Consider the following 18,440-nt stretch of genomic DNA (forward strand, 5'->3'; position numbering starts at 1 on the left):
TTGAGAACTTCCACGGGGGGGGGGGTGAATACTTTTTATAGGCATTGTAAGTAAAATAGTAAGTGCTAGATAATTCAGGAAACGTTTACTGTCTAGGGTCTCCTGAGGACAGTTTGAACTGTATCTGCTGTGAGAGGTGACATGATTGAAACCTATAAGATCCTGCCCAGCCCTGAAAAAGTGCATTTGAAGAGGAACACTTTCCTCTGGGAAAGAACCTGGAGTCATGGTTTCAGAACATGGAGTCACCCACTAGAAGGCAGAGATGATGCATGTTGTGTTCTCATTAGTCTTCCTTTGGAACCTTTCCTTAAAGGACAATATAAACGGTCTTTGAATATTGTTAGACGCAAATAGGTTCTTAATAAGCAAGGGGTGAAAGGTTTGTACGGCTGAACAGGAAGGCAGAACTGAGGTTACAATCAGATTACCCACAATCTTGTTAAATATTGGAGCATACTGGAAGGGCTGAGTGGTCCCTACCCGCTCTGTACGGTGATGAATACGATTTTGACATTTTCAAAATCCAAATGCCAATTAATGTATAAATTCACAGACTTTACATTGTTCGCAAACCAGTCTAGGTGAAGAAACGATGAAAAATTCCAAGGCCAAACACATTTAAAATATAAGAACATAGTAAAATGGGACAAAATAGAACGTCTGTGAGAGAACGCGGAAGGAATAAAAATCAGCAGTAACACGGAAAAGCACTGAAGTTTTTTTTTGAAAAAACCTTCTTTTTACACAACGTTTATAATCAGTCAGTTAGGAAACTCCCAATCCGGAAGTCCCCACCCCGTCTTTTCTGCTTTCATAGTTCGGGTGGGTGGATAATCCCTTCGGTTCGGCCAATTGGACGCCTGCGAAGGCCCCAGTATTTGGGCTGCGGCTTCGTTTGTGGTATTTCTACCAGAAATGAAACACCGGCAGAGGAAGACGTCTGTGGATTCTACCCCCTATTAAATTAAATAATCTAAAATTATCTGCTGCTTCTTAAACGTAATTTTAGTTTTGTCTAACACATACTTTATCCTAACTTGATCTATACTTATGTTAAAATTATCAGTGACCGTCACTATCTACCTCTGAGCTGCAACTACTCGAGAACGGTTTTTAAGATTTCCATTGAGTAAGAAGTATTCTTAATGGGCAGTTTCTCAGACAATTAAAAGCCAGCAGAAGGCTAAAACTGACCAGGTTTACCTTTGACGATACTTGAAAGTCAAACATTGCTTTGCTTTTGTGGTGACCTGCTCTGGTCAGTCGTGAATATGCAGCAATATTGCACAACATCGGTCAACTGATCGCTTTTTATCAGGGTCTCCAGGGGGATAACCTTCAGTGGCTGCAGACAATGGGACGGTCCTATTGACAAACCGTACAATGGAAATATTACGGTGATAATGGGTCTGGTCTGCAAGCTGGAGGCTTTTTCATTTCGTTTAAGTTCAACCTGCACACGCCGGCCTGACCAAGTCATGGACTTATTAACCTTTGCGGCGGACTGTTGGCCCGTTTGGATCTTTATTGTACGTGCAGCACCCTCCCCACCCGAGCAAACTGGATCTTGCAGATGAACAGTGTTCAGACGCCACCCGGGCTGTTTTATCGACAGCATATTTCCTTTGCAGCTCTGCGCTCTGAAAACCCGCGTCCGCTACAGACGTGAGTTTGAGAGTCCGGGTGAATGTCCAAAGCGACTGCACTCGTTTTTTTTTCAGCAGGTAAACGTATCCCTAGCTGTGCTTGTGGTTGATAAATAACCCCAAAGAAGCGAAACACAGCTCAATCAGATTATTTATTTGACGTTTAACGCAGCAGCGATAAAACAAACACCTGGATTAAAGTTGACAGAGCAGCAACTTCAGAGTCGCGGAACTCCCGAGTTTACTGTTAGCGGAGTTGGTCACCTCAAGCATTCCAGGAACCTAATGTCCAATATAGATTTCTCATTTTGGTGCATTTGAGCCCCCGAAGTTCCACAGCTGAAAGACGAATGTAATGGGCCACTCTATCTTTTCCACGGTCAATGCTCGTTAAAAATGTATCCAATATAAGATAAAATAGTAGGTCAGTGTTAAAACATCACGAACTCCCTCATCCCCCGATGACCCTATGTTTTAAGTCCGACGTGATAGCATCCTTCAGGAGGATTAACCCACGGAAAGTATCCAGACGGGGTACCTGGCCGATTACTAAAGACATGTGCGGATCAACCGGCCGGAGTTTTCACCGCTATCTTTAACCTCTCGCTTCGGCAGTACCTGCCTCAAACAGGCTTCGATTATACCGGGCGCCCAAGAAGAACGTGGTTACCTGCTTCAATAACTATCAGTTACATCCTCTGTGATGAAGCGTTTTGCGAAATTGGTGATGGAACATATCAACCGCCTGAGAAGCGACTTGGATCCTCTCCAGTTTGCCTACCGGCACAGCAGCTCATCAGCAGATGTCATTTCTTTGGCTCTTCGCTCAATCTGAACTGCAAAGACACGTAAGCAGCATGCTCTTCACTGACTACAGCTCGGCAGTCAATACTACCATCCTCTGAAAACTAATCAATAAGCTTCATGCCTTAGGCCTCAGTACCTCCTTGTGGAAATGATTCCTCGTTTTCCTCACTTGTGGACCCGAGTCAGTTTGGATTGGCAACATCTCCTCCGCCATCGCTTAATCCACTGCTATACTCACATCACACCTATGAGCGTCAGGCTAAGCACTACTCCAAAGCTATAGTTGCGTTTGCCGACTACTCCACTGTCGTTAGCGTATCAGGAGTGGTGGCGAATCAGCATATAGGAGGGATATTGAACATCTGGCTGAGTGGTGACGCAAAAACAGCCTCTCACCCAATACCTGCAAGACCAGGCAGATGATTATTGACTTCAGGAGGAGGAAGCCGGAGGTCCATGAGCCAGTCCTCATCTGGAGAACAGAGGTGGACTTTAAACTCCTCGGTGTTATCATTTCGGAGGATCTGCTCTGGGTCCAGCGCGTAAATGCCTTTACAAAGAAAACACGGCACCGCCTCGCTTAGCAATTTGCGAAGAATCGGCATGCCATTTAAAACTTGGACAAATTTCTACGGATGTGTGGTGAAGAGTATATTTACTGTTTGCATCACAGCCGAATGGAGAAACACCAATGCCCTTGTACTAATAAGCCCACAGAGAGTAGTGGATGCAGCCCAGCGCCTCACGGTAGAGTCCTTCCCTTTATTGAGCACAGTCACATGAAGCGCTGTCGCAGGAAAGCAGTACTGTATCTGCCATCAAGGACCCCCGCAACCCAGGCCATGCTGCCTTCTCGCTGCTGCTAACAGGAAGGAGGCGCAGGAACCTGACTCACACCACCGGGTTCATGAACAGTTATTCCCTCTCAACCATCACGGAACCAGAGGGGTTAACTTCACGCAACTTTACTCGCCCCATCACTAAAAGAGACTCCCTTTCAAGGACTCTTTACCTCACGTTCTCGTTATTTATTGTTTATTATTATTACTTTTTTTTTGTATTTGCACAGGATGTTTTGTTTCGCACATTGGTTGTTCGTCCGTCCTGTTGGGTGTGGTCTTTCATTGATTCTATTGTGTTTCTTGTATTTACTGTGATTGCCCGCAAGAAAATTAAACTCAGGGTTATATATGGTGACATGTATTTACTTTGCTAATAAATTTACTTTGATCTTTATTGTCTATCGGGATTAAGTGAACAGCAGAATGCTAACAATTGAATCTAGCAGCCAGTGGCGTACTCCCGTAATTTTGTGATTTGTTTTGCCAACGCACCCCAAATCTTGTTTTTTTTTATATATAGCAGGTCTGCAATAAAGTACCTGTCCACAACACTTATCTCGCAATAATTAATTCATGGGAACTTTGCGTGAATACTGTCATTGACCGTTTGTGCGCAGTACTTCTCCCGGAACAGCTCCCTCTGTTGGTGCAATTGTCAGCGCCCACTGCTGAGAGGACGATCAGGACATGCAAAATCTCGTTGGAGGCGAGGCATTGCACAGTAGTGGCCTCTAACGCCCCCAGGAGATCAATGCTGCAATGTCAAAAAAAATGGAGAGGAGCACTCTGGGCCTTCGATCGCTCGCCCCTTCTACACTTTTCCTTCGATGTCGCGATTAAAGAATGCTGTAATTATTTTGCTTAAAATGGTTTAAGACTTCACTTTAATAGCTAAATTACTTAATTTGTTCTGGACAAATTACCTCGCGGTTTCAGTGACCTGGTTGCTAGTCCTGCCTCTGAAGTTTGCATATTTTCTCTCTGACCATGAGGGTTTCCTCCCACATCTCAAACAGATGTGGGTTGGTAGGTTAATTGCTTACTGTAAACTAGTGTGTAAGTGAGTGATAGAATATGGGGAGTGTTGAGGGGCACGTAAGGAGCATAAAATAGGATTGGTGTTAATGAGAACCTAATGGGTCAAATAACTTGTTGCCATGCTGTGTTACTCAATGACCTCTCTATCACCCCCAATTCACTGATTCAATCACGGTGACCTCAATGATATCTTGCTCTGTTGCTCTGAGACCTTTTGACACTATATACCCTCATTCTTGGGCACTTGCAAGTTTATGCCTTCCAAACCCATTTACTTCCTTCCCCTTCCATACCTCGATTTTCCCCGTCCCATTGCACAAGAAGGCAGCCAATACTGATGCACCACAATATCTCCTGTGAGTAAACTTTGATCACAGGTTCAACTAGGCAAAGATTATATCAGATCCTGAAACATGAAGCACTTACTCAAAATTAGAGCAAATCAACCATCCCACCCAATTCTTACATCTCCTGTATTAAACAATTCCCCCATAATTGAACAGCATTCAAAGCTCATCCAATTACCTTTTCCATAGGTTGCTGATTTTACCGCTACAATCTAACCCAATGACCTTAGCTCATGTCTTCAGTTAATGTTTCCCCACGTATTCCCTCCCATTCCTTTCCTCTTACTCACCAACTGGTTGGATTTCCCCATCTGCACCTAATCTTCTTCAGGAACCGCCTTTAAACATTATGAGCATCCCACTATCTTCATTGAAGCTTCTCAGTGCAGCCATTTGACCCCATCTGAATAAGGAATAATAAATCAGAATCAGATTTATTTCCACTGACTTACATGATGTGAAATCTGTTACAGTACTTAGCAGTAGCAGTGCAACGCAAAGACACAAAAATGACTACAAAATGAATAAATAGTGCAAAGAAGTGTACAGAAATCTGAGAGCAGAGGGGAAGAATCTGCTTCTAAGTCATTGAATGTGGATCATCTTCCTCCTCCCTAAGGGTAGAAACAAGAAGAGGGCATGGTGGGTCCTTAATGATGGATACCATCTTCCTGAGGCACGGCCTGTTGAAGTTGTCCTAGATTGTAGGGAAGGTTGTGTCCATAAGTCTACAACCCTCCGTAGCCACTTGCAGTCCTGCGCATTGGAGCCTGCAGGCCAGTCAGAATCCTCTCCATCCTGTGTCTATTGAAATTTGCAAGGGTACCAGATCTCCACAACTCCTAATGAAGTCATGTCACTACCTTTTCTTCTTTATCCTGGGCCCAGGATAGATCCCCCTCTGGGATAATCATGCTTGAAGCTACTCACTCTTTCCTCTTCTGAGGACTCGTGTATGTTCATCCAACTTCCCCTTCTTGGTCCATAATCACTTCCTTGGTCTTGTTGATGTTGACTGTGAGGCTGCTGTGGCAACCCTGCTCAACCAGCTGAATGATCTCATTTCTGTATGCCTCCTAGTCACAATCTGAAATTTTACAAACAGTGCTGTATTTGGCAAATTTAGAGATGGCATCTGAGCTGTGCTTGGCCACACAAATGAACGTGGAGAGTAAAGCAGTAGGCTAAGCACACATCATTGAGGTGGGCCTGTGTCGATTGTCATGCCAGCTAGGCAGGATGTACCCTTTTGGACACCTCAAGGGTCAGTGCTTCAGCCTCAGCAAAGTAATGTGACATAGGGAGTGATTGTGAAGGTTTCAGATTTGCTGGTAAGCAAAAGCTGGGTGCAGAGTAACTGTGAGTAGGGTACATGAGGCTACAAAAGTTACAGATAGATTTAATGTGAGAGGATGAAATGTAATATGAAGAAAGTGAAATTGTCCACCTTGGGAAATTCAGTAAAGCAGAAAATATTTCAACGAAATGGTAGGAGAAGACAAATAGTTGGTATTCACGTGAACTGGATGTCTTTGAACATAGATCATCATTGCAGGTAAGAGGACAAGGAAAGCAAATGGTATGCTAAACCTTATTATAAAGGATTAAAGCACTAAAGGAAAGAAATGTTGCTGTAATTAAAGACAGTCAGACCTCGGTGAGTCTATGTCTAGATTAATGACTCAGAGTCAGAATCAGGTTTAACATCATTTACACCTGTCACAAAATTTGTGTTTTGTGGCAACAGTACAATGCGATGCATGAAACATTAAGTTACAATAAGAAATATATATAAATATACTGCATATAAAGCACAAAAACAGAGCAAAATAGTGTTTATGGGTTTATGGACCATTTAGAAATCTGAACGGTGAAGAATCTGTTCCTAAGATGTTGAGTCTGCATCTCCAGCTCCTGCACCTCCTCCCTGATGGTGGGAATGAGAAGAAGGCAGGTTCTTGATGGTGAGATCCCCAGTGATGGATGCCTCCTTCTTGAGGCATCACCATTTGAAGACGCCCTTCATATGGGGAGGCTTGTGTCTATGATGGAGCTGGCTGAGTTTACAACTTAGCTTTTTTTTGATCCTGTACATTAGAGCCTTCATACCAGGCCGTGATACACCATTTCAGAATGATCTCCACGGCACATCTGTAGAAATTTGCCAGAGTCTTTGGTAACATAGCAAGTCTGTTCAAATTCCTAATGAAGAACAGCCACTGCATGCCTTCTTCATTTTTTTTTAGATTATGAGGACACGCAGTCCTCTTTTATTGTCATTTAGTAATGCATGCATTAAGAAATGATACAATGTTTTTCCAAAATGATATCACAGAAACACAAGACAAACTGACTTAAAAGCTGACAAAAAACACATAATTATAACATGTAGTTACAACAGTGCAAAGCAATACCATAATTTGATAAGAAACAGACCATGGGCACGGTAAAAGTCTCAAAGTCTCTCGACAGTCCCATCATCTCACGCAGACGGTGAACCTCCAGCGCTGCAAACTTGCCGATGCAGCATCCCGGAAGCATCCGACCACAGTCCGACTCCGAGTCCGTCCGAAAACTCCGAGCCTCCGACCAGCTCTCTGACACCGAGCACCGAGCACCATCTCTGCCAAGTGCTTCGACCCCGGCCCCGGCAACAGGCAATCAGCAAAGCCGAGGATCTGGGGCCTTCCCCTCCGGAGATTTTCGATCGCACAGTAGCAACGGCAGCGAAGCAGGCATTTCAGAAGTTTCTCCAGATGTTCCTCCGTGCTTCACACGGCTGTCTCCATCAAATCAGGATTGTGCATGGCCCCCTAGTTAACACATACGATATCATTCGGAACGGCCGCACGCTGCGTCGCGCCGCCATCTTCTCCTCCCGCCTGAATTGCATCAGTATGCTGGGCCCAGGATAAACCACCTGAAATGTTGATGCCCGGGAACTTGAAGTTGCTCAACTTTTCTGCTGCTGATCCCTCAAAGACTGTATTCAGCTTTGCACTTACTAACCCAAGGAAGAGTATTACCTTGGAAACAGTGCACCAGAGACCTGCCAGGTTAATAATTGAATTGAAGTGATTGTTACATGGGGAGAGGTTGAGTCATCTAGGTGTGATTTCTCTGAAAGTTTAGAAGAATGGCTTGCAATCACATGAAGGATGAAATTTTTAATTAGTCTGTTTGGGATGATGTTGGGAGGATCATTTATGTTGGCTGAGGAATTTGTAAAATGCTGTCTCAGTGTAAAGAAGCTGCCATTTAGAACTGGGCTGAGGAGGAATTTCTTCACTTAAAACATAGAACATAGAAGGTACAGGACACTCCTGGACCTTCAGCCTATCATGTGCTGATCTTTAAATTTAGTTCAAGAACAGTCTCCCACATAGCCCCCCATTTTTCTTTCATCCATGTGTCTACATAAGAGTCTCTTAAAAGGTCCCTAATCTATCTGCCTCTACCACCAGCCCTGGCTGCCTTCCAGTATCACCTCCAACAAACTTCTGTCTTATGGAGCTCACCTACAGAATATTATTCAACTTTCTTTGCCTCCATTCCAAACCAAGGTCACCACGTCACCAGGCAGATGATGCACATATTTATGGACATCTAGGTACCACCTTCAGAGCACTTGAACTACACAATATACACTAAATAAGTGTTCTCTATTTAACCCGACCTCCATTGCACCTCATCAGCTCCCAACAATAAAGGGTCATGACAAGATGCATGAACCCTTTGTACGTCCTAGGAGCTACCTCTCAGTGAAGTTGATGAAATCCTTCATAGTCTCTGGTGGGCCAGCATGAGCTATTTGACGAAAAGGATATTCAACAATTAAGAGCTTAAAAACTGGTATAAATTGTGTAGTCCATCAGGCAGCATTGATCTCCATGTGTTTGTGTGCTGCAAAGCCAACCCTACAGCAGGCATCTAAAAACATCAGTGCTGCAAAATCCTACAAACCCGCTAGCAGGATAAGGAAATAAAAATCGGTGTTATCTCCAGAACCAACATCAACATTAAGGATTTTATTAAGCTTGACTGTTTCCAAGAGGCAGACACATTATTCACATGTTGGACTGTTGAAGCAAGCATTCTACTTAAGACAAAAATGGGAACTACTAATTTTCTCAGTCTCTTCAGAAATAATGTAAAATTCGCACTGACTCATGGCAATGTCTGGCCCGTGACTAATAAAAATTGCAGAAGGAGCATGGTAGCCCGGTGAAAAATAGCAGAAAGTTACACCACCTCCCAAACAACCCACCAAACATCTCCTGTCCCAGCTGTGGGAGTACTAGTAGCTGTCACCCTCTCATGCCACCGTACAGTACTGTGACAGTAAGAAAAATCATCATTTCCTGCCCCCTCTCTGGCAGTGAGTACTGACTTCACATTGTCCCCTTCACATCTCAAAATTCAGAAAATTTGAATTGTAGCAAACCATTCACGACTGCAAGCGATTGCCTAAGAAAAAGAGTAGAATTCCATATATCTCAAAGTGAGAAATTAGACATGCAGGTCAAAGAAAGAATTATCAGCATAAACACCTCTCATTGTAAATTAATTGGAACTGCTTTATCAGAATCAAAGAAATCAACAAAAAAACATTATTTGAAATAGCATCAATAAAAATGGCGTGAACTATTATTTTTCCTGTTTTCTCTGTTCTTGCTGAACCACAACACCTTGAATAAAGGTAATCTCTAGTACAATGTCAAATGGCCTTTCTTTATGAGACCCTAGGCATATCACTGCAGTCATTGTATCTGAGTGCATTTGGTGTGACATTTTATTTATTTCAGTTACAATCTTGGCTGTAAATTGTGCATTAAGTTTCATTCAGGAAAAAAAACAAGGAATTCTGGAGGCAAAGTTGCTATCAGTTGTACAATGTCTTCCAAAAGTGGCCGTACTCCTGCAGAGAGGTCAGAGCCAGCCCCAAAGAGAGGAAGCTGGAATAATAAACATGTCTGTAATGATTTCATCGAATATAATATACAGAAGTAGCAGAAGATCAAATAAATCCTTCAATTTGGTCCACTGTTCTATAAGTTCATTGTTGAGCTGATATTCCACCTCGGAATACATCCAGTAACTCCATCTCCCCAGAATACATCCAAAAACTCCATCCCCCGGGAATAGATCCAGAAACTCCAACCCCCCAGATTACATCCAATAACTCCATCTCCCCGGAATACATCCAGTAACTCCATCCCCCTTGGAATACATCCAGTAATTCCTGAATACATCCAGTAACTCCATCTCCCCGGAATACATCCAGTAATTCCTGAATACATGCAATAACTCCATCCCCCACGGAATACATCCAGTAACTCCTGAATACATCCAGTAACTCCATCCCAGTCAGAAAACATCCAATAATTCCATCCCCCTCAGAATACATACAGTAACTTTAGTTCCCCGGAATACATCCAGTAACTCCATCCCCACAGAATACGTCCAGTAACTCCATCTCCCCGGAATACATCCAGTAACTCCATCCCCCTCGGAATACATCCAGTAATTCCTGAATACATCCAGTAACTCCATCCCCCTCGGAATACATCCAGTAACTCCTGAATACATCCAGTAACTCCATCTCCCCAGTATACATCCAGTAACTGCATCCCCTCTGGAATACATCCAGTAACTCCATCCCCCTCGGAATACATCCAGTAACACCTGAATACATCCAGTAACTCCATCCCCACGGAATACGTCCAGTAACTCCATCTCCCCGGAATACATCCAGTAACTCCATCCCCCTGGAATACATCCAGTAACTCCATTCCCCCGGAATACATCCAGTAACTCCATCCACCTCGGAATACATCCAGTAACTACATCCCCCCGGAATACATCCAGTAACTCTATCTCCCCGGAATACATCCAGTAACCCCATCCCCCCGGAATAATCCAGTAACTCCTGAATACATCCAATAACTCGATCTCCCCAGTATACTTCCAGTAACTCCAACCCCCCGGAATACATCCAGTAACTCCACCCTCCTCGGAATACATCCAGTAACTCCATCTCCCCGGAATACATCCAGTAACTCCGTCCCAGTCAGAATACACTCAGTAACTCCATCCCCGTCAGAATACATACAGTAACTTTATCTCCCCGGAATACATCCAGTAACTACGTCCCAACGGAATACATCCAGTAACTCCATCCCCCTGGAATACATCCAGGAGCTCCAACCCCCGGAATAGATCCAGTAACTCCATCTCCTTGGAATACATCCAGTAACTGCATCCCCCCGGAATAATCCAGTAACTCCTGAATGCATCCAGTAACTCCATCTCCCCAGTATACATCCAGTAACTCCATCCTCCCGGAATACATCCAGTAACTCCATCACCCCGGAATACGTACAGTAACTCCAGCCCCCTGGAATACATCCAATAACTCCATCCACCTCGGAATACATCCAATAAATACATCCCCCGGAATACATCCAGTAACTCTATCCCCCCGGAATACATCCAGTAACTCCATCCCCCCGGAATACATCCAATAACTCCAACCCCGTCAGAATGCATCCAGTAACTCCATCCCACCGGAATACATCCAGTAACTCCATCTCCCCGGAATACATGCAGTAATTCCCGAATACATCCAATAACTCCATTCCCCTCGGAATACATTCAGTAACTCCTGAATACATCCAGTAACTCCATCTCCCCGGAATACATCCAGTAATTCCTGAATACATCCAATAACTCCATCTCCCCGGAATACATCCAGTAACTCCATCCCAGTCAGAATACATCCGGTAACTGCTGAATACATCCAGTAACTCCATTCCCCCGGAATACATCCAGTAACTCCATCCCCCTGGAATACATCCAGGAGCTCCATCCCCCCAGAATACATACAGAAACTCCATCCACCTCAGAATGCATCCAGTAACTATATCCCCCCGGAATAATCCAGTAACTCCTGAATACATCCAGTAACTCCATTTCCCCAGTATACATCCAGTAACTCCATCCCCTGGAATACATCCATTAACTCCATCCCCCTGGAATACATCCAGTAACTCCATCCCCCTGGAATACATCCAATAACTCCATCCACCTCCAAATACATCCAGTAACTACATCCCACGGAATACATCCAGTAACTCTATCTCCCCGGAATACATCCAGTAACTCCATCCCCCCGGAAAAATCCAGTAACTCCTGAATACATCCAGTAACTCCATCTACCCAGTATACATCCAGTAACTCCATCCCCCCGGAATAATTCAGTAACTCCTGAATACATCCAGTAACTCGATCTCCCCAGTATACTTCCAGTAACTCCAACCCCCCGGAATACATCCAGTAACTCCATCCCCCCGGAATACATCCAGTAACTCCATCTCCCCGAAATACATTCAGTAACTCCATCCCCCCAGAATACATCCAGTAACTCCATCTCCTTGGAATACATCCAGTAACTCCATCTCCCCGGAATACATCCAGTAACTCAATCCCAGTCAGAATACACTCAGTAACTCCATCCCCGTCAGAATACATACAGTAACTTTATCTCCCCGGAATACATACAGTAACTACATCCCAACGGAATACATCCAGTAACTCCATTCCCCTGGAATACATCCGGGAGCTCCATCCCCCCGGAATAGATCCAGGAACTCCATCTCCTCGGAATACATCCAGTAACTGCATCCCCCCAGAATAATCCAGTAACTCCTGAATGCATCTAGTAACTCCATCTCCCCAGTATACATCCAGTAACTCCATCCTCCCGGAATACATCCAGTAACTCCATCACCCCGGAATACGTACAGTAACTCCAGCCCCCTGGAATACATCCAATAACTCCATCCACCTCGGAATACATCCAATAAATACATCCCCCGGAATACATCCAGTAACTCCATCTCCCCGGAATACATCCAGTAATTCCCGAATACATCCAATAACTCCATTCCCCTCGGAATACATCCAGTAACTCCTGAATACATCCAGTAACTCCATCTCCCTGGAATACATCCAGTAATTCCTGAATACATCCAATAACTCCATCTCCCCGGAATACATCCAGTAACTCCATCCCAGTCAGAATACATCCGGTAACTGCTGAATACATCCAGTAACTCCATCCCCCCGGAATACATCCAGTAACTCCATCCCCCTGGAATACATCCAGGAGCTCCATCCCCCCAGAATACATCCAGAAACTCCATCCACCTCAGAATACATCCAGTAACTATATCCCCCCGGAATAATCCAGTAACTCCTTAATACATCCAGTAACTCCATTTCCCCAGTATACATCCAGTAACTCCATCCCCTGGGATACATCCAGTAACTCCGTCCCCCCGGAATACGTACAGTAACTCCAGCCCCCTGGAATACATCCAATAACTCCATCCACCTCGGAATACATCCAGTAACTACATCCCACGGAATACATCCAGTAACTCTATCTCCCCGGAATACATCCAGTAACTCCATCCCCCCGGAAAAATCCAGTAACTCCTGAATACATCCAGTAACTCCATCTACCCAGTATACATCCAGTAACTTGATCCCCCCGGAATACATCCAGTAACTCCATCCCCCCGGAATACATCCAGTAACACCATCGCCCCGGAATACATCCAGTAACTTTATCTCCCCGGAATACATCCAGTGACTCCATCCCTCCGGAATACATCCAGTAACTCCATCCCCGTCAGAATACATACAGTAACTTTATCTCCCTGGAATACATCCAGTAACACCTTCCCCATGGAATACGTCCAGTAACTCCATCGCCGCGGAATACACCCAGTAACTCCTTCGCCGCGGAATACATCCAGTAACTCCATCCCCCCGGAATACATCCAGCAACTCCATCCACCTCGGAAAACATTCAGTAACTACATCTCCCCGGAATAGATGCAGTAACTCTATCTCTCCAAAATACTCCAGTAACTCCATCCCCCCGGAAGACATCCAGCAACTCCATCCCCCCGGAATACATCTCGTAACTCCATCCCCACAGAATACATCCAGTAACTCCATCCCCACGGAATACATCCAGTAACTCCATCTCCCTGGAATACATTCAGTAACTCCATCTCCCCGGAATACATCCAGTAACTCCATCCCAGTCAGAATACATCCAGTAACTGCATCCCCCCGGAATAATCCAGTAACTCCTGAATACATCCAGTAACTCCATCTCCCCAGTATACATCCAGTAACTACATCCTCCCGGAATACATCCAGTAACTCCATCCCCCCGGAATACGTACAGTAACTCCAGCCCCCTGGAATACATCCAGTAACTCCATCCTCCCGGAATACATCCAGTAACTCCATCCCCCCGGAATACATCCAGTAACTCCATCTCCCCAGAATACATCCAGCAACTCCATCTCCCCAGAATACATCCAATAACTCCATCCCCGTCAGAATACATCCGGTAACTCCATCCCCCGGAATACATTCAGTAACTCCATCTCCCTGGAATACATCCAGTAATTCCCGAATACATCCAGCAACTCCATCCACCTCGGAAACCATCCAGTAACTACATCCCCCCGGAATACATGCAGTAACTCTATCTCTCCGGAATACATCCAGTAACTCCATTCCCCGGAAGACATCCAGCAACTCCATCCCCCCGGAATACATCCAGTAACTCCATCCCCACAGAATACATCCAGTAACTCCATCCCCAGGGAATACATCCGGTAACTCCATCTCCCCGGAATACATCCAGTAACCCCATCCCAGTCAGAATACATCCAGTAGCTCCATCCCTGTCAGAATACATCCAGTAACTCCATCCCAACGGAATACATCCAGTAACTCCATCGCCCTGGAATACATCCAGTAACTCCATCCCCCTGGAATACATCCAGTAACTCCATCTCCCCAGAATACATCCAGTAACTCCATCTCCCCGGAATAGATCCAGTAACTCCATCCACCTCAGAATATATCCAGTAACTGAATCCTCCCGGAATAATCCAGTAACTCCTGAATACATCCAGTAACTCCATCTCCCCAGTGTATATCCAGTAACTCCATCCTCCCAGAATACATCCAGTAACTCCATCCCCCCGGAATACATCCAGTAACTCCATCTCCCCAGAATACATACAGTAACTCCATCTCCCTGGAATACATCCAGTAATTCCCGAATACAGCTAATAACTCCATTCCCCTCGGAATACATCCAGTAACTCCTGAATACATCCAATAACTCCATCCCCCCGGAATACGTCCAGTAACTCCATCCCCGTCAGAATACATAGAGTAACTTTATCTCCCCGGAATACATCCAGTAACTACATCCCAACGGAATACGTCCAGTAACTCCATCCCCCTGGAATACATCAAGTAACTCCATCCACCTCAGAATACATCCAGTAACTACATCCCTCCGGAATACATCCAGAAACTCCATCTCCCCGGAATACATCCAGTAACTCCATCCCCCTGGAATACATCCAGTAACTCCATCCCCCCGGAATACGTACAGTAACTCCAGCCCCCTGGAATACATCCAGTAACTCCATCTCCCCAGAATACATTCAGTAACTCCATCTCCCTGGAATACATCCAGTAATTCCCGAATACAGCCAATAACTCCATTCCCCTCGGAATACATCCAGTAACTCCTGAATACATCCAGTAACTCCATCTCCCCGGAATACATCCAGTAATTCCTGAATACATCCAGTAACTCCATCTCCCCGGAATACATCCAGTAACTGCATCCCAACGGAATACATCCAGTAACTACATCCCAACGGAATACATCCAGTAACTCCATCGCCCTGGAATACATCCAGTAACTCCATCTCCCCAGAATACATCCAGTAACTCCATCTCCCCGGAATAGATCCAGTAACTCCATCCACCTCAGAATACATCCAGTAACTGCATCCCCCCGGAATAATCCAGTAACTCCTGAATACATCCAGTAACTCCATCCCCCCGGAAGACATCCAGCAACTCCATCCCCCCGGAATACATCTCGTAACTCCATCCCCACAGAATACATCCAGTAACTCCATCCCCACGGAATACATCCAGTAACTCCATCTCCCTGGAATACATTCAGTAACTCCATCTCCCCGGAATACATCCAGTAACTCCATCCCAGTCAGAATACATCCAGTAACTGCATCCCCCCGGAATAATCCAGTAACTCCTGAATACATCCAGTAACTCCATCTCCCCAGTATACATCCAGTAACTACATCCTCCCGGAATACATCCAGTAACTCCATCCCCCCGGAATACGTACAGTAACTCCAGCCCCCTGGAATACATCCAGTAACTCCATCCTCCCGGAATACATCCAGTAACTCCATCCCCCCGGAATACATCCAGTAACTCCATCTCCCCAGAATACATCCAGCAACTCCATCTCCCCAGAATACATCCAATAACTCCATCCCCGTCAGAATACATCCGGTAACTCCATCCCCCGGAATACATTCAGTAACTCCATCTCCCTGGAATACATCCAGTAATTCCCGAATACATCCAGCAACTCCATCCACCTCGGAAACCATCCAGTAACTACATCCCCCCGGAATACATGCAGTAACTCTATCTCTCCGGAATACATCCAGTAACTCCATTCCCCGGAAGACATCCAGCAACTCCATCCCCCCGGAATACATCCAGTAACTCCATCCCCACAGAATACATCCAGTAACTCCATCCCCAGGGAATACATCCGGTAACTCCATCTCCCCGGAATACATCCAGTAACCCCATCCCAGTCAGAATACATCCAGTAGCTCCATCCCTGTCAGAATACATCCAGTAACTCCATCCCAACGGAATACATCCAGTAACTCCATCGCCCTGGAATACATCCAGTAACTCCATCCCCCTGGAATACATCCAGTAACTCCATCTCCCCAGAATACATCCAGTAACTCCATCTCCCCGGAATAGATCCAGTAACTCCATCCACCTCAGAATATATCCAGTAACTGAATCCTCCCGGAATAATCCAGTAACTCCTGAATACATCCAGTAACTCCATCTCCCCAGTGTATATCCAGTAACTCCATCCTCCCAGAATACATCCAGTAACTCCATCCCCCCGGAATACATCCAGTAACTCCATCTCCCCAGAATACATACAGTAACTCCATCTCCCTGGAATACATCCAGTAATTCCCGAATACAGCTAATAACTCCATTCCCCTCGGAATACATCCAGTAACTCCTGAATACATCCAATAACTCCATCCCCCCGGAATACGTCCAGTAACTCCATCCCCGTCAGAATACATAGAGTAACTTTATCTCCCCGGAATACATCCAGTAACTACATCCCAACGGAATACGTCCAGTAACTCCATCCCCCTGGAATACATCAAGTAACTCCATCCACCTCAGAATACATCCAGTAACTACATCCCTCCGGAATACATCCAGAAACTCCATCTCCCCGGAATACATCCAGTAACTCCATCCCCCTGGAATACATCCAGTAACTCCATCCCCCCGGAATACGTACAGTAACTCCAGCCCCCTGGAATACATCCAGTAACTCCATCTCCCCAGAATACATTCAGTAACTCCATCTCCCTGGAATACATCCAGTAATTCCCGAATACAGCCAATAACTCCATTCCCCTCGGAATACATCCAGTAACTCCTGAATACATCCAGTAACTCCATCTCCCCGGAATACATCCAGTAATTCCTGAATACATCCAGTAACTCCATCTCCCCGGAATACATCCAGTAACTGCATCCCAACGGAATACATCCAGTAACTACATCCCAACGGAATACATCCAGTAACTCCATCGCCCTGGAATACATCCAGTAACTCCACTCCCCAGAATACATCCAGTAACTCCATCTCCCCGGAATAGATCCAGTAACTCCATCCACCTCAGAATACATCCAGTAACTGCATCCCCCCGGAATAATCCAGTAACTCCTGAATACATCCAGTAACTCCATCTCCACAGTATACATCCAGTAACTCCATCCTCCCGGAATACATCCAGTAACTCCATCCCCCCAGAATACGTACAGTAACTCCAGCCCCCAGGAATACATCCAGTAACTGCATCCTCCCGGAATACATCCAGTAACTCCATCCCACCGGAATACATCCAGTAACTCCATCTCCCCAGAATACATCCAGTAACTCCATCTCCCCAGAATACATCCAGTAACTCCATCTGCCCGGAATGCATCCAATAACTCCATCCCCGTCAGAATACATCCGGTAACTCCATCCCCCGGAATACATTCAGTAACTCCATTTCCCTCGGAATACGTCCAGTAGCTCCATCTCCCCGGAATGCATACAGTAATTCCTGAAAACATCCAATAACTCCATCCCCCCGGAATACATCCAGTAACTCCATCCACGTCAGAATACATGCAGTAACTTTATCTCCCCGGAATACATCCAGTAACTACATCCGAACCGAATACGTCCAGTAACTACATCCCTCCGGAACACATCCAGTAACCCCATCCCCCTGGAATAATCCAGTAACTCCTGAATACATCCAGTAACTCCATCCACCCGGAATACATCCAGTAACTCCATCCCCCCGGAATGCATCCAGTAACTCCATCCCCCCGGAATACATCCAGTAACTATGTCCACCTCGGAATACATCCAGTAACTACATCACCCCGGAATACATCCAGTAACTCCATAACCCCAGAATACATCCAGTAACTCCATCCCCCCGGAATACATCCAATAACTCCATCCCCGTCAGAATACATCCAGTAACTCCATCCCC

Source organism: Mobula birostris, chromosome 10 (assembly GCF_030028105.1).
Source record: "Mobula birostris isolate sMobBir1 chromosome 10, sMobBir1.hap1, whole genome shotgun sequence".
NCBI classification, from domain to species: domain Eukaryota; kingdom Metazoa; phylum Chordata; class Chondrichthyes; order Myliobatiformes; family Myliobatidae; genus Mobula; species Mobula birostris.